Source organism: Haliaeetus albicilla, chromosome 12, assembly GCF_947461875.1.
Source record: "Haliaeetus albicilla chromosome 12, bHalAlb1.1, whole genome shotgun sequence".
Taxonomy (NCBI): domain Eukaryota; kingdom Metazoa; phylum Chordata; class Aves; order Accipitriformes; family Accipitridae; genus Haliaeetus; species Haliaeetus albicilla.
In genome coordinates this window covers 42,784,907-42,810,908 of record NC_091494.1, presented here as the reverse complement: position 1 = coordinate 42,810,908, position 26,002 = coordinate 42,784,907, and the positions used below count along the sequence as shown (strand labels likewise).

The following is a 26,002-nucleotide window of genomic DNA, read 5'->3' as shown; positions in this document are numbered from 1 at the left end:
CACCGGGGGCTGCTCCCGGCCGGACTCAGCAGCAGCAGCTGCCGCCGCCAGCGGGAGAGCGGGCAGGGAACCAAGAGCAGGTACTGGCAACGCTGGGAGAGGCACCTCCTGCCCACGCTGCCACCCCGCCGGGTCCTGCGAGGGGATGGAGCCAAGGGCGATGCTCCGGTTGAGCCTGTTACCAAAAGTCCCCTCCTGCTCCCACTTCCCCACGGCCAGCAGATGGGCAAGCCCAGCGTGCAGGGCCGTGCACAGCCACCCACCGCACTCACCCACCAGCCAGCCCGTGCACCACAGCGGCGAGGAGAGGGGAGCGATGGCCAAGAGCAGCTCTGGGGTCGGGTGTTCATCTCTCAGCCAAACCCCCCTGGACCTAGAGCATCCCCAGGGCTCTGACGGCCAAGGGGACCCTGCCCCACAGCACAGCCATGGACCGAAGGGCCCCGTCTCAAACCACGCAGCCTTTTGTGCTCAGTTCACTCCCGCCGCAGGCAGGCTGCCTCCTTGGCATGTGCATGCCAGCCAACCCTGCCCGGGAAATCAGAAACCGGGAATTTCCCCACCAGCGGAGCAGTGCCCTGCCAGCCACCCCCAGCAAGCACAGAGCCAGACCCGCTCCTTCCAGGCGAGCCCCTTCCCAGCAGCAGCCCTCTCTGGTTTTACAGCTGGACCCTCCCCAAGCATCCATACATCAGCCTGCGGAGAGTTCAGCTGTGTGCCCATCCCGGCTCCAGGCTGGCTCCAAGCGCCAGGATGAATGGTCGCCTCTGTCCTCGGGACAAACACGGGGCTCCGGGCTGAGCCACACGCTGGAGTCAGGGGCCAAGCCTGGATGGTTCCTTCCAACATGGGAAAAGGGAATCCCAGCCCTCAGCCGTGGGGACTGCCCTGAGCCCACAGCGGGCACCCAGTGGGTGCAACAGCCCCCCGAGGACGGTACAACCCCCGGCAGCTGCCAGCCCCAGCATGTCAGCACTGCCCGGGCTCCCAGGAGCATCGCCAGCCAGGTGCACTTCTCTCCTCTAAAAAGAGTGGTTTGGGGACATGAGGTCTGTGCCTATCTGCCAGCGAAGGCAGCAGATGGCATCGCAGCTTGCACCGCCACTGCCCTCGCCCATTATGGCTCCCCGGCCGGGGAGGGCTGCTTCTCCCTGAGGACCAGAGGCTACGGTGACAGCAGATCTCTCACCGGTCCTTGGGAAAGGCTGATTCATCCTGGCTGGAAGGAGCTGCAGACGCAAGGCAGAGCAGAGGCTTCCCACCCACCGCTCCGCCTGGGCACCGCGTTGCGCCCGGCTGCAAGCGCGCCCTCCCCACGCACAGCTGGGGCGACACGGCCCTGGGAGCTCGCTCCACATTGCCCCCCGCACACCTTCCCCCAGGGGGGAGCCAACACAAACCCTCCACTGGCAGCCCCAGCCAAGCTCAGGTCTCCAGAGACCTGACCCAGAGCATCTTCACGTCCCCCAGCAGCGCCAGCCTGGGCAGCAGAGCTGGGGGGGACACACAGGAGCTTTGGGCACACACACACACACCCCCACGCATGTGCCAAGCTTCTCCTTAGCTGGGGGGCAGAGATCTCGCAGGTTTTCTGAGGACAGAGACAGCAACAGCTCAGAAACATTTCAGGTCCTGGAGCTTCTCTCGCACGAGAAGCAGAGGAGCCGAGTGCAGACCTGTCTCTCCAAGTTGAGGTGCTTAAAAATTTATCACTGAACTTGCAGAAATGAACTCAATTAAAAACCATTTTAATGGTATTACATTTAAAAAAATAACTCATATTTCCCACGTCAAGGTTCTTGTCTGTAAGAGCAGCAGAAACTTCCAAGCGTAGCATTACAAATGATGGGGTACGCACTCTGCCAGTAAAAGCCCACGCCACCGGCCAGCGTGTGCCCTGCTGCGCTCCGCTGGTAAGGGAAAGACCGATGGAGCGACGCAGCCAAGTAACACAGTGAGTACAGCCCACAGAGCCCCAGCGAGCCTCACGTCCCACGGAAATTTGCTCCCAGTTTGCTCCAGCAGCAGGGTCGGAGGAAGGACCGAGCCACCAGCAACAGCAGCAGCATGGGGGGAGCTTGCCTCGCCCCGACCCTCTCGAGGGGCTGCAACGAAGCGAGGCCTGTTAACGCGGGGGGGGTGAGGGGGTGCCCACCGCCGGAGCAGCCCGAGGCAGCAGCCCGAGGCAGCAGCCCCGCTCCATCGCGGGATGCTCCGACAGGTCACGCGAGCGGGGACGGGTCTGGGCACCAATCCTGCCTCGCACACCGACCCCGCAGTTACAGCCCTGCCGCCGCAGCAGCACGTCCCCTGCTGCAGGCACAGGCAGCTTCTGTCTATTTTAGGCTGCTCGTGGAGAGCTCTGGTTTTTATAGGAGGGAACCAAGAGAACCCTGGCTGCTGCCGCCGCTCGCTGCAATTTCAGTCGCTGCTTCCCCAACTACGCAGCCCCTGTGCCTAGACCTCTAATTAATTATTGCTGCCAACACGCAGCCCCCCAGCCTGGGCTGGCGCTGGCCCGTGTTCCCGAGCCTCGCGGGGTCAGCATCAGCCATGAGACCCCCACGGCACGTCCAGGTGCAGAAGGAACGAGGTAACCCCGGGAAGGGGGTAAGGGACCGCAGGAGCTCTCAGCCCTCGAGCAGAGCCCACTTCCCTGCGACCTGCTCCACATCCCGCTGCCTCCCCGGATAACCACGTCTCATCCTGGGGAACAGCTAAGCGGTGCTCGCGGCGGGCCTGGCAGGATGCAGCTACGACGCCGTCAGCAATGACAGCGACTTCTTTCCGAAGAGGAGGGAGGGAATCCCAGGACGAGCAGGAATGGTTCTGCTCATCAGCTGCAAGACTGATAGACTCGGGGAGGGGGGGATGTATTTTGCATTTCCTTCCTTCTCCTTTGCAAAGAAACCGAGATTTGGGGTTGGGTTTGAATTTCATCCAGAAGAAAAGAATTTTCTTTGAAAAGAAAGCAGTTGGATTGCTCAACTCTCTCTGTCCCCATATTCCCATTAAAACGGGATTTGAGGCAAAGAGAGAGTTTCAAGCCAAGCAGCCCCACTCCTGCTGAATCACCAGGAGCGTGGGTTACCCTGGGGCCTCACCATCGCTGCTCACCCCTCTGCACCCCACCGGGACCCCCACTGCAGCAGAGCCACTGCTCGCCGAACAAGGGGGGTCTCAGGGCAAACAAGCAGTGGCCACGCTGCGGCAGAGGGAGATGGGCCCCATCCCAGAGCAACTGTGTTCATAACCCCAGTCCCTGGCAGAGCGAGGCTGGGCCGCGCTCTGACCCGCAGCTGCTGCCAGGCAGAAGGTGCCGACAGAGCCGCATCCAGGCTGGAAAAGGATTCCCGGGGAGCCCGGGGTGCAGCCTGCGTATGGGCTCCGGACCCCGCACAGCAGCTGCAAGCACATTGCCAGCCCTGGGCACAGCTGCCCAGGGTGCCAGGCTTGTGGGGTGCCAGGGTCATGGGGTGCCTTTGCATCAGCTCCCCTTTTTAAAAAAAAAAAAAAAAAAAAAAGCAAACTTGGGTGCTTCGCTGGGATGGAGGAGCCCTTTCCAATCCAGCACAGTTAGCACTGTTTCCTCACCGCTGGCACCCTGACCCCCTCCCCTCAGCACCTCAACCGCTTGCCGGACAGGCAGGGGCATCCTGCCTGCACCCTGCTGCCTGCACTCAACGGAGAGGCAGTGGGGAGCAGGGCTTCCCACGCACACGGGCTGCAGGCACCACTGCCCGGGGGCTCCTGCCTCCCACATGTGCCAGGGATGCTGCTGCCCAGCTGCAGCCCGCTCCCCGCACTACATGCGACACCCAAGCCCTGCGCCCGCTGCAGCAGCACGCTGCGCAGCATGCCAGATGCCCGCCCTGCATCCCCTCCACCCACACCAGTGCCGGGCAGGCGCAGCGATGGTGCCGGCAGGGCCGCGGGTGCCTGTGCCGAGGCTGCAGATAAATTTTAACTGGGCAGCAAGAGAGCAGGGGAGAGCGAGCTGGAGAGCGAGCGCGCTGCGTGTCATTTCAATGCGTGTATTTATATCCTTCACCGACGCAGCATCCCTTTGTAAAGCCACGGAGCGTGTATAGTCAGGGCTGTCAGTTCAGCGGCATGTTACAAGTGTTTGATATGGAGATTTTGGCAGTGGGAATGGATGTACCTCGCTGAGAGGTTTATGTAAAATGACAGCTTCTGGAAAATGAAGCACTCAGATATAAAAAAAAAAAAAAAAAAGTGCAAACAAAAGGGAAGAGAGGCCTTCCGCTCGGCAAGTCCAAAACAGATTTCTCCTCCCCGCCGGCCCGCGAGCATCTCCCCACCGCGGCCAGAGGCAGCGCGCAGGCAGCACGCAGGCAGCGCACCAGCTGCACCAGCCCCACCAGCTCAGCTCGGCTGGTTCGAGCTTCACACCCGCACTCCCCCGCCTCAGACCGCTGCCCCATTTCCATTTCATCACTCCTCCTCTCCCCCTTGTTTACGGGGCTGAGCCTTTTATCGCTGGCTGTGCGTGGGCGTGCGCGGGCGGGTGGGAGGAGGGTGCCTGGAGAGCGCTGCTGTCAGCGGGCCCGGGGAGATGCTCCGCAACTCCTGCCATCGCAGGGCTTGAAAATGGGGGATGCTGTGCAAACAGAGCGAGACAGCGGCCAGTCTGTCGTGTCCCCCCCACCATGGCAGGTTCCCCCCACATCCCGCCGCGGTGCCGCGCTGGGGGACGGACGGTGAGCTCTGGTCGAAGAGGCAACTCCAACACCCATCGGGAAAGCGGTGGCAGCACCCAGCTCTGCAGCGAGGCCAAAGTCCGGCTCGCACCTCCAAAGCCGCATCCGCCCCGGCGTGCTCTGCCGCAGCTGGCTCGCTCCTTCAGCTTTACACCCTCTTTCACCACCTCCAGCCCAGCGGGGATGCGTGCCCATGGCTAGGGTGGAAGCAATTCCTGCTGCAGCTATAATGATCCATAAAGAAGCTGACTTGTTTCTTACCTCTCCGAAATGAAGGATGGTGATTACCCTACATCCCAGTCCACAAAGCTTAATCCAAATTGATGGCCTCCCAGAGATTGCTTCTCTTGCCTATCACCCAATCCAATACCCAACTCTCCCCTACCCACGTCTACTCAGTAGCAAAACGTCAGAGTAACTCACGCAGGCTCTGGACAAAAAGGCCATTTATCCTCAAGTGAAAGGCTCCTAGATGAGACATTAAATTAATGGCGCGTTAGGGAGAGATGGCAGCGCCAGCCTTGCCTTCCTACGGGCCCCAGGCGGCAGGGCAGGGGTCTGTTTTGACCCCTTTGGGAAGAAACCCCTCTGCAACCCCTGGGGCTGCTCCTTAGGGTCTTTGCAGCACATCCAGAGAATGGGAGAGGACCAGGATGCTGAACGGGAGAGGACCAGGATGCCCCCAAAGCCCATCTGCCCAAACCCCACCGTACACCCCAAATTCTAAGTCACGTCTCAGGACAAATGCACCTCCAGACACACACGAGACCATCACCACTTTGCACAAGGGCTAAAGCAGAAGGAAACAGCAGTCCTCAAGTTCTGACCTGGGTCAGGGTCTGAAGCATCCCCCTAACCCTTGCAGCTCCCCCAGCATGGAGCAAGCAAGCATCTCTACAGGCTTCCAAGGCTGCAGCAAGAGTTTTCTCGCTAACCACCCATCAGAGCAGATTGCTGCAGGGAAGAGCAAAGCCCTTGCAACAGCACACACTCTGCAGAGATCCCGGTTATGGCCACAGCCGTCCACTTACACACCAAACCAAGCAGTATCCCCAAGGAGCTTTCATTTCTAACAGCCATGCCGGAGGCCTCCAAACTCAGTGCCCAGCTACCCTGCTCCTCCTGGAGCAGGACAAATTGCCCAGCTGCACCAGCCATGCAGCAGGATACAGCCACAGAGGATGCCAGCGTGGGTCCGGAGAGCAGCACTGCTGCATCCACGCACACCTTGGGCTCCAAACCCTGTTTGTCTGCTCAGGTAGCAGCAGAGCAGCGACACAGCACCCTGGGAGGGGGGGGGCCTGCCCCACACTCCCCACTGATACAACCCAGCTCCACTGGCGCCCAGCTCCCACTCTGACCGAGAACGTCTCCCCGGTGCTGCCCACGAGCAGGAGCCCAAAGCCCCCCCACACCGGGGTGGCAGCCCCCACTCCCCTCCCCGGGCCGGGGTGCGGAGGCACCGACACGCAGAGGCAGCAGTGCTGCAAGGCAGACGCTGGGCTGGGCGCAGCTCTGGCTAGCTATAAATATCCAGGAGCAGAAGTGACAACAAAGGCTACAGCTGAACTGTGCACCATATATCATGGGAACACAGCACAGCCACCGAACTTAACTGCCATGTATTTCCCCCCCTCACTTGAGCGAGACCTGGGAGAAAACACTCTCTGATGTCCCGTCCGTTGGCAGGATCTGCTGGCACATGCGGGTTTGTCCCTCCGGAGCAGCCGGCTCCTCGGCTACCTGAGCAGCGGGGCTCGCCGGTGACCCGGCAGGCGAGGCGGTGGGGAGCCTTGGCCACAGGCACCGGGACACAAACCCGTGGGAGGTGGCAGCTCTTTCCCTGGCAGCACCAGGCTCGGGCCACCTGGCTCCACTGGCTCTAAGCATCCTTGTTACTGAGAGCCCCTCGCTGACCTCGGGCATCGCTGAGCAGGAGCCCAGGCATCCCCAGCTACCAGCAGCCCCCTCCCCTCGGCCAGCCAGCGTTGGGCAGCTCATCCTCATGCCAGCCGGGCACCATGGGCTCCCACAGCCCTGAGCTCAGGCAGGCGAGCTGACGAACACTCACACATCAGCCCTCCCTTTTGCTGCTTAAGATATCCTCATTTCTGCTGCACCACAGGTGTGCGCGGCACTTAGAGCCAGAGAAGCAGCCGAGCTCCCTGCCAGGAGAGCTTACTTTCTAATTAGACAGATAACAGCAAATCATGACAACAGACCACCGTGGGGAATGGCAGGGACTGCTGCTCTGCGGACAGCGGGAGCTCTGGGGCCTTTCTGACAGCTCCTCCGCTGGCTCCGCACTCGCTCCCCGCAGCCGGCCATGGGAATGCAGCAGCAGCAGCCCCCGCTGCAGCCACAGCCCCGGATCAAAAACCAGGAGGAGGGAGAGGGGGGAGCTGCCGGAGGGCAGCAGGGTCACTTCACCTGCTCCCCACCATAGCCCTTCTCCCCGGGCACGGACGAGAAGTCCCATGCGTGCTCCCGAAGAGGCAGGCAGGAGGGAAACATATTCCGTGCAGGATGAGGCCAAAGCCGCAGCTGGGCCACAGGCACCGGTCTGCCCTGCAGAGCGTTGCAAGCCCTGTTGGCGTGGGTGGGGAGCACCCCCAGCACACAGCACCCACCGCAAGCGCCACGGCAAGGGGTCCGCAGAGCCGGCACGCTTCGCCCCAGGGAGGGACACCCCATCCCAACCTCTCCCTGCCGGCTCTGGCACCGACCCAGCACCCATCACACCCCGAGGGAAACTTCTGCGGGGAGCAGCCAGAGGAGCCCCGCACCCCTTGGGGCTTGCACGGAGCCGGAGAGTCGCCGGGGGAGCCCGGGCAGCCTGACTCACCGGCTGCACGCTCGGCGCTGGCTGCCATCGCTCCCACCACCGCGGTGGGTGGGCGGCAGCGCCGGGAAGAGATGAGCAGGGATGCGGGGGGCCGCGGGGAGGGTGTCCCCGGAGGAACAAGGAAAACAAACCCAAACCCAAGGGATATTCACAGAGCCGCCCCGGCCAAGGAGCAAGCGGAGCCACGAACGTGCCAACGGGAGGATCCTGGGCAAATCCAAGAGGACTCGAGCGCCGCTCTACTCCCTCGTCCTCCCCCAAATTCTCCTCAAAACCAGACGTCCCCTCGCGGTGCAAGGCTTCGGTGCGTGCGTGCGCATGTGTTTTCATCCCAGTCTTTAAATGAGGTCTTTGCTGAGAATTTACAATTCCCTCATGGCCTCAATCTTGCAAAGATTGCTTTTTTAACACTGTTGGGCTTTAATTCTAATAAGCCTCCTCTTTATTACGGAACCAGGTCACATTGCCTTGACACTGCAAGAAAATCTTTCATCAGGAAGGAAAATGAAGAAGGGAAAAGAGAAATGAAGAAAGCGGGGGGGGCGGGGAGAAAAAGGAGAGACAAACAAATAAAAGCTGCTCACTTCATCCGGGGGACTTTTTGAACCAGGCAAACAGCCGGCGGGCCAGCAGCGGGGCTGCCGGGGAGAGGTGCCTTCCCGCAGCGCCGCTCGCACCCCCGAACGCGCAGAATTATTTCTGGTGCGGCTTCACCTCCCACACACCCTCCCACCCTCCGCTGCTTAAAAATGCCGAGAGGAGCAGGAGGGGAAGCTTGACAAAACTTTGACAGACATAATGAGGACAGAGTTCAGCCCTGCCCTGGACAGATGGCCGTTATCACCAGCCCGGCGCAGGGCTCCTCATTACCTGGCCGGCACCGCGGGGACGGGAAGCGGCGCAGTGGATCGGAGCGGCAGCGCCAAGCACCCACGAGACCCAAATGCCCCTGCCAGCAGAAATCAAAGCCCTTCGCTGGCAGGAGAAGGCAGCACGGCTTCTTCCCATCAAACAACTGCTCGAATATGGATTTCCCCTTCTGGAGGCTCCCTACCTTCCAGCATCCCTCCCAGCGCCCGGCCCCTGGGCTGGCTGGGAGTGGCTGCTGCCTCCTCAGCTCCCCAACTTCTTGGGTTTGCCTGGCGCAGGACGTGTTATTACAAAACATCTCCTGTCAGTGTCTTATGTCATGGCCATCGCCATGGAAATGGGCTGATCTCATAACCCACCTTGGCTCCCTGCACCTGCATCTGTGGCCTCCCGGCACAGCATCAGGACTGGGCTCGTTTGTGGTTCATTAAACCCCCTGCCCCCGTCAGCTCCTGGACAACGAGGTCCTATTAGCCAAAACACAGAGCAACCCAGGACTCCCAAGCACCGGACTCCACGCCCAGTGCCTCCCACCACCTTCCCCATCCTGCTCAGGGCTGGACAGGCAGCCCCAGAGCCCCCCCATGCCCTGTGAGAGCCTTGAATCACGCAGCAGAGAACACCCCAGGCTGTGCCGATGCACATCGCAGGAACCCCTCGTGCTGGCGAGCCAGTTAATCTCTGTCACCGACAGCATCTGGGGGCTGCGCAGTGATGAGGGGGGCCCACAGCGGCAGGTCCCTTGCAAGAGAAGTGCCCAACCAGCATGTCCATAGTCCCCAGTCTGCTGTTGGGGATGGCTGCAAGGGTGCTCCTGCACACGACGGGCTACAGGCACTGCTGTGTCCCATGACACCCGCTCATGGGGCTGCCAGGGCCACGACGGATGCCAAGAAAGCAAAGGAGAAGCTGGAGGCCACCTGCACTGGCCAATCCACCATGGCACAGCCACCCTGGGCCATCCCAGCAGCCCTGATCTGGGATGCCCACAGCCACACCTGCACAAAGCCACCGGTGTCCTCCACACTGTGCCCCCAGCAGCAGCCAAACCCAGCGGCCGATCCCAGCGCAGGAGGAGACTCCAAAACCAAGGTCCCAGCACTGGTACGAGGGCAGGAGTCTGCAGCTCCGCTCAGCAGAGGCACTGCAGCCAGCGGGAGCAGCTCCACCAGCAGTGAGGTTTCCTCTGTCCCGGACAAGGAGCCAGAGCCCCAGCCCTGGTTTTGGAGGTCAGCGATCCCGATGGGGCCGTTGACGCCATTTAGCGTGCAACAGCGTATGGAGAGCGACGGCCATGCGAGGTGCATCGCTGCAGAGGCAGCTCAGGTCAGGTAGCACGAGTCTCTCTTTCCCACACCAATGGGGACCCAAACCCACCCTCCAAATTCTTCCCACTGGGTTGTTTGTTTAGCACAGGAAAGGCAGGGCTTTACTAAGGCAAATAGCTCGAGCACAGGAGCTGAAAATGCCTTTTCCAGGGTCGGCAAGGGATGAGGCTCCTGAACCGCAGCCTCTCCCCCCGCGAGAGCACAGCCAGGATTACGGCGGGGGGAGGCCAGGGCTGCTCCAAATGTAGATGTTTTAATTCTCAACGCTAGCAGCTGCACTTAAGGCAAGAGAGGCAGGGAAGCCATGCACAGGAGTAACCATGGCAACTTCACGGAAGTTAAATAAAAACTTCTTTAAAAAAAGATAACGAGGTCCCTGAATCATGCTTTATCAGCTATGTTGCTATAAAGATCGAGATACAGCCAGCTCAGGATTCCTAATTACTTCTGCAATATACTGTAGATAGCTTTATTTAAAAAAATCTGGCTATGCGTATAATTATTTAGGCCCTTCTCCACACCAGGATCTGCATATTCCATGAAGCACCTTCCCAGGCGGATCTGCCTGCGAGAGCCCTCCCGTGCAACACCTGCCTGCTCACAGCTCTGGGGGGTCCCACGGGTGCACCCCAAGCCCTGCTCTCGCGCAGGGGGCACGGGGAGAGCCTCACCGGCGCTGCCGGCACGTCCTCCCGCCGCGGCACTGCCCGTGCACCCAGCCCAGGCTGTAACACGGCTCTGGGCAGCTGCAGCAGCGATGCGCTGCCGTGCAGATTACCTGCGCTGCCTGCAGAGCCCCTCGGCGCAGAGTGATGTTCTCCAGCAGCATCCACCATTTGTACATGCTGAACAGCCGTAGCCGCGCACAGAGCCCCCGCGCAGGCAGCGCCGCAGCCCCTACCCTGCGCCCACTGGAGAGGGGCTCGAGCACCAGGCTGTGACACCCCAGCCATGGGGGTCACCTTGCCAGGGCCCAGAAAGTGGCCAAAAGCAGTGTTTGTTCCCAGTTCAGCCAGCAGCTTGTGCCAGCTCGATGCCTGCTACAGCGCTACGGCAGAAATTCCTTCATTGCCCAGAAACCAAACCACAAGTTGTGTCAGATCTCTAATCCTTTCTTCCTACAAAACGGACTCTCGGACAACCCCAGTAACTCCTGGAGAGCAAAGAGACCTTCCCAGCCTGCAAACAGACAATGCTCAATCATATCCACAACCCAATAGCGCCATGCCCATCAGGCGTTACGGACCCGAATGCTGCTTGGGGGAGTTTCATTAAAACCCACAGTTTCCATCAGTGACAGCAGCAGCAAAGGCGGCTGATGGAGAGTCTGCCAGAGCCCAAAGCTTCGTCAGTGCTCCCGGTGACCCGGGACCTCCCAAACCCATAGAGACGGGACACCAGTGTCATCATCACCCACCTCCCCTCCCGCCACCATGCAGTTCGAGCCCCTAAGAAAACAGCACCGAAAGCTCCCCGAGCCCAGCCAGGGATGCAAACCCAAACCCACCCAGCGAGGACCCGGACGGTGCAGCGGCTCCATCAGTCGACATCGCTCCATTTCTGGCGAGCACGTGGCGCCTGCCGAGGCGCCCTGCTCGAGCATCCACCGAAGGGGACGGGTTTACTATGACCGTCACTGCCTCGGAGCCACTGCTCCCTGCCTCGTCCCCTGCCCGCAGCCTCGCGGGACAGGCAGCGGGGCCCTGGCAGACAGACTCTCGCCATGGGGCACCGTGGAGAAACAGGGCGCGGGTGGGACGGGGAGCGGGAAGAGGGCTCCGTGGGATGGGGAGCGGGAAGAGCGCTCCAGCGGCTCCGGGGATCGCCCTGCCCTGGGCTCCCTCCAACCACCCCAGGGATGCGGAGCGGGGAGATGCCAGCCCAGCCACCCCAGGCTGCCTGCAGCGAGGACCAGCGCCGCTGCCTGCCCCAGCTCCTGCCCCGCAGACAGGCAGCACCCGGCCAAATCTTCTCACAGGGACCGAAACCAGCCAGCGCTGCCGGCCAGGAGGCAAATCCCCCAGCGCAGCACTGTTAACTGATCACACATTACCACGTTTCCATCTGGACTCCGGTTACCAGCTTAAATTAATTTTTCTTTCTTACTGGCCAATTCGCAAAGACGTCACATTGAACAAAAGGATGCCGGGTCTTCTGCTAACGAGAAGGATGCACCGCGTGCAGGTTTACATAGTTATTTGGATTCTTTATTTTCACAGCTTATGTTAAGACTAAGTGAATTATATGTATTATTTACTATGTTTTTAAACTCATTTAATTTAAGCTGATTCTGAATGGAAATTAGAATTCAATTAATATGTGGGGGGAAAGTCAGCATTTTGAAGCAGATTATTAAGTAAAGCTACATTAAACACACTGGAAGCATAAATGTCTAGGAACAAGTTCTATATTTAAAAGTGGATTTATTCAGCAAAGGAAGTATCATCTGCGGTCCAGGAATTGAGGAACCAGTTATCAAGGTCAAGATTTTATCAGCAGGTCTCAGATTCTCACATCTGTGTTTTACCCAGAGCTTGATTAAGAGTTTAGAAATCTGGAAAACTCTCCCTTTTTCTCTGGCTCCCTGCTTTAGAATTAATTGTTTATCGATCCAACAAGAGGAAAATATTCTCTCCCGGCTGCAGAGGAGGTGAGCCTGTTGTCAAAAGTTGTTTTATCACTTCCATAAATTCTAGTTGCAATGACTTCCCCTGGTTCAATAATCCTGTTTTCTCTAAGCATGGGCCACGCACACGCCCTGCTCACCGATTCCTTGAGATGATTTTAGCCGATTACAGAACCCAAGCCATTGCCTGGACTCCCAGTTTCAAGAAATCCTGAATCAATCAGACTGCCCAAAGCAAGCATCACCGGTTCTACTCAAACTCCAGTGAGTCCCGGTCCTCCTGTATATTTAAATCCCATTTTCACCCATCTCCTGCCTGGGCAGAGCCGTGCAACCGGGAGGGCACACCGGGCATCCACAAGCCGGGCACTGCGGCATGCCAGGCATCGCGGCACGACCAGGAGAGAATTGGCTGGAGCTCGGCAGCCGCCAACCCCCCCCAGGCCCTGGGGGGCTGTGGGCAGCATCTCATCTCCCCCCAGGACAGCGCCAGCCGAGATTGCAAAAAAGCCTTTTTTTATTTTCCCAGGTAGAAAAGAGTCCCCGCAGCAGCGGCACAGGCAGCCTGGCAGGGCCCACATGAGCACGTGGTTCCTTCGATGCTTGGGAAAAGCAACAGCAAAACGCTGGGGAGAAACCCCTTTTCCCAGCAACAAAACCCTCTGGACCCCCTCCCTGCCACAGCAGGATCCGTCCTCGCAGCCCCCTGTCCCCCTCCCCAAGCAACGAGGGACTGAGCACCAGAGCCGCTCTTCGCTCGGGAAGCTCACGCGAGCAGAAACAGCTTCAGTTTCTAGGCAGTAAAGCCAAAAAATAACTAAGGGAGAAAAAAAAACTCAACAGCATCACGCAGCACTGTGCAGGGCTGCAGAGCCGGTGGGCTGGCCAGTTCCCCCCGGGCTCCCCAGGCCGGGGTCCCACACGTACCAGCTATCTCACCTCACAGCCAGCAGCACGGCTGTGTACCGTGGCTGTAAATAGAATAACAGCTCTGCTGCCGCGGTGGCCTGAGGAACACGGCAAGAGCCACAGAGGGAAAACACAGCCTGAAAGGGAGCTTTGGCCAGGGGAGCCGGTGGTACCGGGACGCGGTGGGGAGCTTGGGGTGGGGGTGACAGGCAGAGGAGTTTAAAATTGCACAGAACCCACTGTGCTGCCAAGGCATGTCCATGGCCTGGGGCTGAGAGGGGACATCGGGAGATGCCAACAAGGGAACTGGATCACAGATGCCCAGCAAAGCCTGGGACAGGCATGAGCCGCTGGCAGGACAACCCGCACTAGGCAGCGAGGGGGAGCGAGGGGGTAGACGGACACACATACACACTGGATAATGAAACATGAAAAGGGATCCTACACTCGTGCGCTCATTTCTACCCATTAGAAATTCAATCTTGCCTAGTCTGGAAGACACAATGATGCCTGGAGCATCTGAGTGTGAGCTGAGCAAAGGAGAGAGCAGGCTTTAGATGGGTTTATTAAAAACAAAGTTTAAAAAAAAAATTAATCTCGATAACTAATGAAATAACAGAGAAGAAAATTTTGCTTCCTTTTCTGGTAACTCAGCCTGTCAATTAATTTGCAGGAACGCACATCCCGAATACCTCAAACGATTCCAGCAGAAAGCCCTGGAACAGCACCGGCAACAGCCCCTGCCTGTACTGTGAAAGGTTACAGAGGAAAAAAGCAGCTGCTGTTGGCAGCCCTGAGCACCCCAGCCTGGTGAGGGATGGAGCATCCTGGTGGGAGAAGGCACTGGAGCTCTTGGCTCAGGCTGCTGCCCAGCTCGCTGGCCGGGCGCTCCCCGAGGGTCCTGGGGGCAGTGAATCCCCCCGGGATGGGGGGGGACAGACTGCCAGCAACAGCCGGGGCAAGACAGTGGCTGGGGAGGGCAGAGGAGGGTCGCCGTGGGCTCTGAGCGGATACGTGGGAGGCCTGTCAGCTTACACGCTTGAAAATATGTCTCCTTTCCACTTCATTGTATTCATCGCCGATGAGCAAAAGGCGTTCAGGCCCATTTGAAAGCAAGCTGCTCTGCAGGTCACCTTTCAAACCCAGCTGAGACACTGACTCACTCCGCAACCTCAGGAAAGCACCTCAGTCTCTCGTACTTTCTTATTCCAGATGTGCAAAAAGGAGAGATGTTGCCAACCGACCCACACCGGCCACTTCTGCAGGCTGCTCCGCGGTGATGCCCGAGGAGCTCCAGGCTCCCAGCACCGCACGACTTCGGCCGTGCAGATCCACGGCTGCCCTACCTCCAGCTCAACCTCTCTCCACTGAGCTCAGCCTCAAACCTCACCACCAGCTCCCCTTCCTCTTCCACGGTTGTTTGAAAAGAGCAAATCAGTCATAAGAACTAATTATTCAGTGTACTCTCACCCCATAAGACTGTAAATTAAAAGAGAACTCAAATAAATTAAGGAACTTCCCTCATGCCTTTTATTATCTCAATAACCTTCAGAGGCATGTTATCTACTGTCAGCTGATCCATTTGAAAAATTGTGACGACAAACTAATTTAGTAAATGCACACACTTAAAAACCTTTATTTATACACTGAATGACCAAATACGGCCCATGCTGGACGAGCTGCTTGAGACGCGAGTGGGATGGGGACACTTGCATCCCTACCCTGAGTGCCCAAACCCAGCCGGCACGTGCTCCAGCCCCACTCCTGCGCTCCCCACCGGCCGGGGAGACCCGGGGATCCCTCTCAGGCATCGCGGCAAATGAGCTAAACCGTCCTACCCAGGGTGGGAAAGAAGAAACCTGCTGCGCTGGACAGGGAGAGAAAGGACCAGCAACCAGCAGCAGCACAGAGAAAGGGGCTCCACCACCGTCCAACGCAGTGCGCAGGCTGCCTGGCCATCCCACCACCTGGGACGTGAACGCAGTAATTAAGGACGACATGTTCTAGTGATGGGAGATGGAGCAGTAAGCGCAACTAGGAAAGAGGCCCTTTATTTTGGAAAGGAAGGAGAGAAAAAACCCAGCCCTTGTCATAAAAGGACTGTGTAAGTGGGGAACATATGGAGTACGCACGACTGGCCAGGTTTGGGAAGGGAAAGCTGGAGGAGCCGGTTTTCCAAAGGCAGCATCACATGGAACAAGGGTCAGCACCCCAAAACATCCTAAAGCCTCCCAGCCTGCCCAGGTCCCTCTCGTTCAGGGGCAGCAGGAAGGGAAGGGACGGGTGCCGCAGCAGCCCAAGCACAGGGGTGCCCACGAGGGACACCAGCCTCGCGCTCCCGACAGCGCTGCCTCACGCCAAGCGAGCTCTCGGGGGAGACGTCTGTCGGTGACGGCTCTTTCAGCGCCTCCAGTTCTGCAACGTCTGTCCCCACGCGGTTCCTCAACTGCCAGGAAGGAGTGAGAGCCGCGACCGCCGGGCTGGGGGGTTTCCCAGTCCCATCCTGGTCCCTCTGTGCCCCTTAGGATACCTGGGCTTGGGCTCACGGCCACAGTAGTTCACCTGCCAGCTGGCCTGTGGGCTCCGGACCTCTTATCTTCCATGCTCCAAAACCACTCCCTCAGCTCGCCACATGAAATTCATGTCCCTGTAAGAGGATCCCACAGCCGTGCCCCAAAAGCAAGTGCCTTAACCCTACGTGGCAAAGATTTACCTAATGCTGCAGCAGAGCGTTTGTGTGCCCTTGTGCCAAGGCTTTCTGTGGTGCTGAACAATCCCACAGACCACTTCAAAGGAGAGGGGAGGAAAAAAAAAAAATACCTCCTGTATTTTCTGTGAAATAACAAGCAGAGCCTCACCACAGCTCCCCAGAGCCAAGAACAAGTTCCTAACGACTGGCCAGATCTGGGCAGCCCTGCCAGCCCCAACCCACTGCAATCATCCCTCCACAAAAATTATCAAATCCAGGCTCCTTCTCCATCTATTATCCAGAAAAACAGCCTTAATTTCTTGCTTTGTGAGGCTTTATCACGCCTCAACCATTTTAGCCTGAAACCAGGAAGCTCTTTGGGGAACAGAGTGCCTTCATCTATGTTTGCACAGCACCCAGCACAGCAAGGACTCCAGCCTGGCTGCAGCCTTTGGGTACCGCTGGAATGCAAATAACACCAGGGCAGCAGAATACACCCTCGAAGCGCTGCGAGACAAACCACGAGCCCCAGACATCCCAGAAAATGCCGGGCAGAATTAGCAGGGGGAAAAGCAAGGTATTCTCCAACGTCGCAGCCTGCCGCAGCGCACAGCGACCTGCGGCCACCCCGGGCTGTGCCCCCCAGGACAGAAACCCAGGCGGCAGGAGCCACCCTGCCCGAGGCCAGGCTTCCGCGGAGGCAGCAAGCGAGTTCCAAACCTTCATGAAAGGCAACCGAAAATAGTCGGTGTTGTTAATGTCATGCTTACTGGAGTGAGAAGCCGAGAAATCCCTGCTTCCCTGCTCTCTCCCCCCCATCCCTCCGCCTGCGCACACGCAGGCACTAACGAAGCCTCCCCAGCGCTTTCCAGGCTGCTCCAGCCTGAGGGATGGGTCCGTGCCCCCCGGCTCCTGCCGGCCAGCTGCCCGCGCCCCGCTGCCCGTACCCCGCTGCCCGTCCCCCCACGAGGCCTGCCCAGCGCCTCGGCGGCACGGCCGCTCCCCGACCCCCACGCCACGTTTGTTTACTTCAGACATCTGCCTTGCAGCGCTGGGATGCGATGCCGCGCGCGGTGCAGCCTCCTGGCACGCACGGCGGCTGGGTAACGGCGCTGGGCACTTACACACGCAACACAAATAAAGCAGGTGACTCCGAAAGGCCTTCTCCATCCGTCCCTCCCCACGCAGTGAGCCCTTAACACGCTGGCCCGGCGAGCTCGTCTTGTGGTGAAATTCCTGGAGCCAGCCAGGAATCCAGGAGAGGAAAAACCCAGGGAAAGCCGCCTCGGTCACCTGGCTCTGCCCGTTCGCCGCGGGGCCAAGCTCAGCCCCCACGGCTTTGCCTGCTTCCCCGAGGCAGGCCAGCCCGAGTGGGAGCCTCTCCTCCTCCTCCTTCACGCCATTAATCCAGACTCCAGCTCCCCCAACTTTTTCTTACAATTTACCTTCACCTGGAGGGTGTGATTTTAATTAGCGTAATATTCCTGTTAACAACAGCACCTAATTAAGACATCCGTTAAGAACCTCTAACGCAAACTTAATGAAGAAGTTGGGCCAGCATCCTTTCGCCGGCAAATCAAACGCTGCCGACTCCAGCTCGAAGAGACGCTGCGAACGGGCAGGCTCGGTTACCGGACCCGAGCTCAAGGCTCCCAACCCGGCACCGCCCGCCGCACCCGAACTTCGTCCCGGAGCCCCGCGGGGCAGCAGCGCGGCGCTGGGGAGGGGCGCTGCCGCCGAGGGTTCCCCCCCCCCCCGCGCCCCGCTCCGCCCGGAGCCCCGAGCCTTCCCCCGGGATGCGCTCCGGCGGCGCCGCCGCCCCGGGGCTCCCGGTGGGGTTCCCGGTGGAGCCCCCCCCGCTCCCCTCCCAGGGCCGCCCCGGCGGAACTTCGCCGCTCCCCCCCCACGCCGAGTTCCCGTGGCGGCCATCGGGGCGAGCCGACCCCTCCCGCAGCCTCCCCGCTGCCGCCGCCGCCGCCGCCGCCGGGCGTAGGGTGCCGCGGTACCCCCGCCACCCCACCCCCCCACCCCCGGTAACTCACGCGCTCAGAGGTCCCCGCCGCGGCGGCGGCGGAGGCGGAGGGCAGCCGCGGGTCCCCGCCCGCCGAACGGCATCTCCCGAGCACCGGACGACCGGGGGCAGCCCGGCGGCAGGAGGCGGCGCGGCAAGCGGGGCTGGGCTCGCCTCGCCGGGCAGCCTCGCACGCGGCTGCGCCCGCGCCGCCGCCGCCGCCCCCGGAGCCGCCGAGCGCGCGAGCGAGCGAGCGAACGAACGAGCGCGCCCGCCCCCGGCCGCCGCCGAGCGCCGCGGGGGGAGGGGGGGGGGCGCGGGAGGGGGGGGCACGTGCGGCCGCCCCCGCCCCGCCCCGCGGCTGCCGCCCCCCCGCCCCCGCCGGGCTGGCGGGGCCCGGAGGGGAGACCCGGGGGGGGGGGGCACGGTGTGCCCGAGGCCGGATCCCACCCACCCCCCCGCTCCGGTCGGGAGCCGCGACCGCCCCCCCGCCACCCCGGCGAGGAGTCTCCCAGGCCGGCAGCGTGCTCGGCGGGTGCTCGGCACATGCTCCCACCTCTGGTCCGGAAAAAGAGCGATTTTTTTTTTTTTCCTCCCTGTTTCTCCCCCAAAAATGAACGTGTGACGGCCGTGACAGACGGGGAGTTTATTCCCGCGGCGAGGCTGCGCTTGCTGCTGCCTGCGAGCGGGCAGGGAGCTGCCCCGAGGGCCTTCTCCCCGTTTTTCCGTGCGTCCAGCCGGTGCAGGACGCGCAGGCGGGCGAGGAGCGGAACCCCCCCGGACGCTCTGCACCTGAGCGCGGCGCCGATTCCGTCGCTGCGTGGGATGCCCGAGGGCTGGGTGGGATGCCCGGGCCTGCTTCAGCAGGACCGCAGCGAGGAAGGAGGTTTCCCTTCCTCATCGCAAACACTGGGAAAACCCAAGGCAGTGCAGGAAGCCCATGGGATGTAGGTTTGCAGCATACCCTGCATTCACTAAAGCTCTGTGTGTGTCTCAGCCCCTTACCCTTCCTTCTCTTTAAATCTAATTTAAGGACTTCTGGGCAGCGATCCGACCATTCCCACAGCGGCTGGAAGCAGGAGTCCTTCCTTGAGCGTTATGCAAGAGCAGACCTCTGGCGTTCCCAGCTCTCTCCCATCCTCCTGCTGTTTACCTCTTCCCCCGGGGAAGCCGGCTGAACACGGTGCAGACCTGCATTATCAGATTTTGCAAACCACAGGCTGTCAGAGGTCCTGTTCTTCTGCCCTTTCTCCTCTGGCTCGCTAGCCGGAGATGCCATCTCTCCAAAACAGCCGTGAGCGGTGGCTGCCCTGGCAGCGCAGGTCCCTTGTACCCAACCCCCCAAGCCCAGGGGACGTGGCACAGCGCAGCAGCACCAAAGTGCTCCTTGCAGACCTGCCGGAGTCACTGGATGGGGCTCAGCACCTTTTTCTGGCTCAAACAATTTATTTGTGGGTCCCAATAGTTAAGACTGTGGTGAACCCCCATAAGTTATATTTCCTGAGAAATATCTGGAATACCTGCAGTCTCTTTAAGCCATCATTTACTCCCTATGAACCCAGCACAGGGTCCATCCATGAGACATTATCAGTATCCTGCAGAGTCCACGCGCAGCCCCCTGAAAAAAGGCACCACTCCCCCCCTTCCCCTCCTAACACAGTTTTACCTTCCTCCCAAGGGCTTTGAGGAACACTCTAGAGAAAATCATCAGGGTTATACAGAGCCGTAACATGAATGAGGGCGATAAAATGCACCAAATGCACCTCATACATCTCAACATCCATTTTGTATGATGAACGTGTATATTTTTAGCCCTCCAGGATGCCGTAAGCACCCGAACCCGAGCCTCGCTGCCCTGTCAGAGCGGCAGCAGCCCTTGTTCTCACGACCTGCCAGACAAAGGCAGCGCTCAGCCAGGATGGCTCCTTGCTATGCCCCGCTGTGCTGTTTTCTCACGGTTCATTGAGGCTGAAGATGCTTTAGGCAGCAGATTTGGAGAACGAGGAACCGGGAACACGGGAGAGCGCAGCTCTGCAAAATTTTCTCTGCATTTCAAGCCTCCGAGCCGGGTCCCTGTTGACATCTGTTCCTAGAAATGCAAAACCGGTACCCGCTCTGGAGGTGCAGCCTTGCAAACCGGGAGGTGTGCGTGCGCTAAGCAGCACGGAGGAGATGCTCGGGATTGCTAGGCAACCCCGTGCTGCCCACCGGGAAAAGGCCTGAACCGAGCAGCGTGCCCAGCCGGGGCTCGCATCCGCACCGGGGCTCCCAGGCAGGGGAACACCGAGAGAGGAGCCCACCGGGGGAATCTGCCTGTGGGTCTCCAGGAGGGCGAGCATCTGAACCCGGCCGCGAGAGAGGAGGAGGAGGAGGAGGAGGAGGAGACGACGGGGGATGATGGCAGAGAATGCACGAGAGCGACAGTGGAGGGAAGGGAAGCAGTTAGAAAAAGCACAAGTCAACAAGCCCCTGCCTTTTGGCAAGGCTGTTATGTGAACCAGAGGGAATAAGTATTAATCTGGAAAAAATATTTGTTTTTCTTTTTTTCTTAGCTTATTTCACAGTCTATTTGCCATTTAGGGCCTTCGTTTGGAGGCAGAGTTGTTAAATTACTGCTGCTTTTTTGTTTTTATCCTTAACGATGATGAGGTTTTCCTTCTCACAACTGTGGCTGGGGTAAAGAGATGACAAGACCTGTTGTGGCTCTGTCTTGGGTTTTTCCTGAACGCAGATGCTGTAAGCAGGAGACACAGCAAAACACCAGCACGTGGGGCTCCTCTCAGTCCCCGGGGCTGAGCATCTTGCCCCCATTATTCCCTCTGCGGAGCCCCAGCAAGGACAGTGCTAAGCGGCCAGTCCCAGATCCACAGAAATCACCTCTGCGAAGCAACAGATGCCATTCGGTATCGGGAAGAGACGCGAGACAAGGAGGCGGCAGCCCCTCCAAGTCTTCCACAACTCCTCAAGCTCTCGGGGACCCTCAACTTCGAGATGCCCAAACGACATCCAGCCCCTCGCCATGACTCTGCCTGAAAAGGGGATGTTTGCAACATGTTCAGCTCTGACGCAGCACCAGCAGCTCAAGCCTGGCCCTGCCGGGGGGTTCACCAGCACCAGCCAGCACCGGTGCCCGTCCTACCTGTGCAGGTGGGGCAGCAGCGCGGAGCCCTCTGCCCACCGGTGGGCTGGGGGACACGGTGCCAGCTGGAGCTTTCCCCAGAGAGCCGCCAGAACACCGGGTACCTGCACCGTCCTTGGCTGCGATGGAGGCGGTGGGATGACATGGCAGGACCCAGATTTTTTTTTTGGCAAGTGTCACATGCCCTGACCCAAAAAAGCCAAAGCGGAACGTGCAATACCTGGCGAGGAGCTGAATGCACGTCTGGTCATGAACACGCTCAGCCTGCAAAGCACTCTCCAGCACTGGAGAGAGGAGAAGGGAGAGCCATGCTAATGTGCTCTGAAATAATGCTTTTTTAAATATAATTTACGATAGATTTCATAGCTAAGTTATGCAACATAATGAGCAAATCTAAAATATAATTGTCACTGCACATTAACAGCAAAATCCTGAACCTCTGTTATACTAACAAACTTATTAAATCAGTGAACATTGCATTGCATCAGTCAATTACTAAAACAATGCCAAGATCAGTAGAACAATCTGATATCCATTATGGAGGGGAGAAGGAGCGAGGGCATGCAACCAGGGCTGCCCACAGCGCAGTGTGTTTTAAAACGTAAAATGTATTTACGTCTTTGATGTAATACTTCACCTGTTGGGTGTTTTGCAGCTGCTTCCCCTGTTCCAGGAGAGGGAGAGTAAAGAGCCTGAAGCCATCTCTGTGCTCGGACCCCAAGTCCCTGCTCGGGAGCAGGAGGCTGAGGAGAGAAGTGCCGCTGGCCTCGCTGCTGGGATTTCCCCGGTGCCAAGCGATCGACCCTGCAGCATTAGCAGTGCTCAGTGTCAGACAACACCATGCAAAAAGGCAAGTCTTGTAAAAAGCAAGGGACACACCGCAGCGGGTGCTGCCGAGGCGCTCGGCCGCCCGCCTCCCCTCTCCCGGGCACTGCGGGTCAGGCCCCATCGCTGCCTTTGCCCCCAGCTGGAGGCAAAAGGCTTATCCCTGGCTGCCCACACCAAGCACCTTCCCAAAGCATCCCTAAGAGCAGAGCTGTGGTGAACAGCAAATGGATACGAAATGGCCGGGATTCAGCCGTCACGTCGCTGCCGCTCTCCGAGGAGCCGACGTTGGCCAGAGCCTGCAGGTCTGTGCCCGTGGGCAGAGCTAGGTCTGAGCTCATTCCTGGCTCCAGGACCACAGCTACCCACTGCAACACATATTTTCAGGGAAGGGCATTTGCTCCAACAGCAGGACAGAGCACGCAAAGGCTGGCAGGGGTTTTGCCCTGCAGCCCCCGGGCTCTCGCCTCCCCTTTCGACTCCGTGAAATCCCATCAACACCCATGCTACATCCTTACGAGACTGTTAAATGTGAAATAAGGTGAGCTTGAGTAACCCTGGAAAAATGTCCACGCAAACATCTACGGCAAAGTGTGCCTTGCACCTCGGTGAAGTGATTTGACACAGTGCTAATTATGCAAATTAATCATCGGTAAATCAGGTACTTGTTTATTTATTTATTTTGCATTTTGCACAGCAACCAGGCAGGAGGAGCACCGGTAGAAGAGAGCTGCTCTATTTCGGCTGAGAAGAAATATTTGGTAACGTGCTGCATGATCCGACCTCGCCACGTTCTTTTTCAGATTAAATTCTGAATTGATTTGCTGGTATCATACCGATCATAGCTCTCAATATGTCATGGCAGCTAATGAACCATGCCAGGGACACATTTATAACCTGCTATTAGCCACTTCCATCAGGAAGGGATTTTTTTTCTTGCTCTGAGGTTCTAAAAGTTAAAAAACCAAACCAAACACCAAAAAAACCCCAACCAACCCCAACAAAATCATTAGCAGCAAACATTTCTACTGAAAGTCAAGCACTTGTGTGATTTCCGTGCCTCCCCCCTTGGGACCTGGCTCTCAAGTGGCCACAGAAAAGGCCCTAGTCAAATCACCCAAACCCCGTTGATTTTCCCCAGCCCCAGCTTGCCCGGAGCAGGTTCATTCCCTTCCCCAGACCTTCACCCTCCAGGCAGAGAAGCGCACACCATCTTCTGAGCAAAGCCGTACCGCACCATCTACAAAACCTGCCTCAACCAGCACCCCAGAGCCAAGCCGCCGGGAGCTGGACCAGAGAGGAAGGGGCTTCCGCACCCCATCCTCCTCCTCCTCACCACTGCAGCTGGATCCTGCTCCGAAGGAGCCCTGGCACGGAGTGGGGAGGTGGCAGAAGGAACAGAAATGCAGCAGCAACCAAGGGCAATTGCAGCATGCACACTGCAGGGAGGCAGCACTTCAAACAGGAGCCGAGTTCCTCTTCGCTCCAAACGCAGCGCTTCAGGATCGCAGAGACAACTCTATCGGGGGAACAAGAGCTAATTAAATTTACTGGGATCATTGAAGAGGAAATTATTTAATATTCTGCATGGAATTTAATATCTGAAAGCATGAATGGCCTTGTTTCATCAGAGGTCTGTTCCTTCCCAACATTTGACTTGACTTTTTGCAGCCAGTCCCACCACCGAGGAACGGGCAGGGACAGGGAGGACACTGCCTGTGAGAAACTGCGCTGCCGGAGACGAAAGAACCAAACAGCGGGAGAGCAGAGCATCGCTGGAGCCACAGCCACATCCTTGGGTGCTCCTGATGGAGCAGCAGCTCCACGATCCAGGAGAGCATCCTCCCGAGGGGCTCTGCTGGCTCTTCTGCGGGAGGATCTTCCAGCTCCCATCCACAGCTGCTGCCGCGCTGGGCAGGTGCTGGGACACAGGGCTGCCGCTCCTCCAGTGAGCACCTGCATCCGCATAGGGCCCTCAGCTTACGGCCTTACACACTGTCATCTAGTCCCATTTTAACAGCCAAAATATTGCGACTTCTTAAATCCGCCCAGTTCACTCCTCTGTCCAAAGAGGAGCCTGGGCAGGGTGCACCAGGATCCAGGAGGACTTTGCCACAGGGAACCTTCGCCTTGGCTGTGCATCCCTCTGGTGCTGCTTACCCGGATCAGCCTCTCTGCATCAAGCATCTTTTGTGCTGCAGGAGGATCCCACTGTTTCGTTTTCACATGCTCCATTCTTGCGGCTCTTCAGCTTCTCCTGGTTGCAAAGACCCTCCCGGTCCCAAGGGCTCCAGCCACCTCCGCTCCCTCTCCGGGCTGTGTCCCTGCAGCAGCAGTGTGCCAGCCGGGAGCCAGGATGCCATCAGGCCACCTTCCCACCCCTGCAGGGTGGTGGCTGGGACACCGCAGGAACGATGCCCTCGGCATAGCGAGTTTCCCTGCTGCAGCTCAACCACACTGCCTGCAGCCACTCATCTGGAACCGAACCGCTCTGTTCTTGTCCCTACAACCCGACTCCTTCCTTGGCTGCTTAATGATTTTCTAGAAGGAAAATGTCAGACTCCGCTTGCTACTGTTAAGACAAATCCAGCGATTGCTTCCCGCATGGCTCCCCGAACACCGGCTGCCTGTTCCCTCCAGCCGACGGACGGGGGCCGGGTCTCTGCTGGGGTGGCAGGGCCCATTTTGCCTCCCCCAGAGGCAGCAGTGGGGGGGACCCCTCCAGCCCCTGAGCCTCACTTTGGGCTGGGGGACCCCATCTGCCCCAGCCAAGCCCATAACCCACCCTCCCCTGGCCCCAAGCCCAGCTGCAGGAAAGGTGCCGTTCAGCAGCGCTGGTGCTGTGGGTCCCTCCGGTGCCTCTGCCCCAGAGGTGGGCTCAGACCCTCGGCAGAGTCAGCATCTCTTTGCAGTGGAGCAGGAGCTGCCGGGGCTGGCGTGGATCTGCACCAGCAAACCCCCCTGGCCCCACAGCCGCAAGGTCTCTGGCCTCCAGGGCAGACCCCGAGGATGTGCCAGCCTCGTACTGGAGACCCCAGAGCTCCTGCCCCTCTGGCTCCCTGTTTCCTTCTCCTCTTTCTGCCCTGATAATGTCTCTTGCTCTCTCACACACATGAAAGTGATAATAAGTAGCAATAATTTTCCTTCTGTATTTATGTCACCAATACCTTCAGCTAATTCCTGTAACTGCCAGCATGGAAGCACTAATACCTCTGCAAAAGACAAAGTAATTATTTCTAAACATAGCTACCTTTCCTTGCATTGTCACCACCCAAATCACCAAAACCCTGGTCTGTTGTCAGCATCTTTCTCTAACTAGCAGGGAGAAAAAAAGATAATTTTTTTTCCGAAAAAAAACCCACACGCAGTGGCATCAAGCAAGCAAACAAAGAGCACACCCATACTCTCGCCTTCCCCAGCCCTGCAGAACCCCAGCCCGCACTCGGGCAGAGTAAGTCAACGTGGGGAGGGACACAAGTCCTGGCCCACAGCAGGAGGGAGGCACAAGCATCGCCCAGGGACAGCGCAGGATGGGGACATCGCCCTGGCAGTGGCTGAGACTCTCCAGTGCCTCGGTCGGGAGAGCTCTGGAGCTGCCCTCGGCTCGCAGCACCCATCTCTGCAGCAAACACCATCTGGGTGACAGGCACCCAGCTGGGCTCAGCAGCCCCTTGAAGAGGTGCCTGTTTTCAGATGAGGGACAAGCAAAACCACTGAGCACAGGGTCTGGGGGCTGGCTTTCCCACAGGCCCCAGCGCGTCAGCTCCTGTTCAGCCGCCCAACTTCTCTGCTTCTGCAGAGAAACCCCCTGCTCTTCCCCAGGTGACAGGAACATGCCACCGCTTGACCCAGACACAGGCACATTAGCGGTGCTCCCAGCGTCTCTGTCTGGATGGAGACAGAGTGTCTGCCTCGGGACCCTCTGCAGCACTAGACCTTATTATCCTATGGGTCTGCTCGCAAGAAATTAAAATGAGCCGTAAAATGACAAGTAAAGTGAAATAAGGAATGTAAAGAGCAGGGAGAATGTAAATCGTGT

At 58.7% G+C, this 26,002-nt stretch overlaps 1 protein-coding gene across 13 annotated transcripts in view; it reads right to left on the bottom strand.

The window, feature by feature from the left end:
• The window catches only part of RBFOX3 (RNA binding fox-1 homolog 3), a 190,429-nt gene that overhangs the window by 130,103 nt on the left and 34,324 nt on the right, over positions 1–26,002 (bottom strand). For 9 of the 13 annotated variants that reach the window (XM_069799482.1, XM_069799485.1, XM_069799487.1 and 6 more), the window contains exon 1: positions 18,031–18,231. The exons of the other annotated variants lie outside the window; for them this stretch is intronic. The gene's annotated coding sequence lies outside the window, so the exon portion shown is untranslated. Of the gene's footprint in view, positions 1–18,030; positions 18,232–26,002 lie in introns of those variants that run through there. 13 annotated transcript variants of the gene reach the window in all.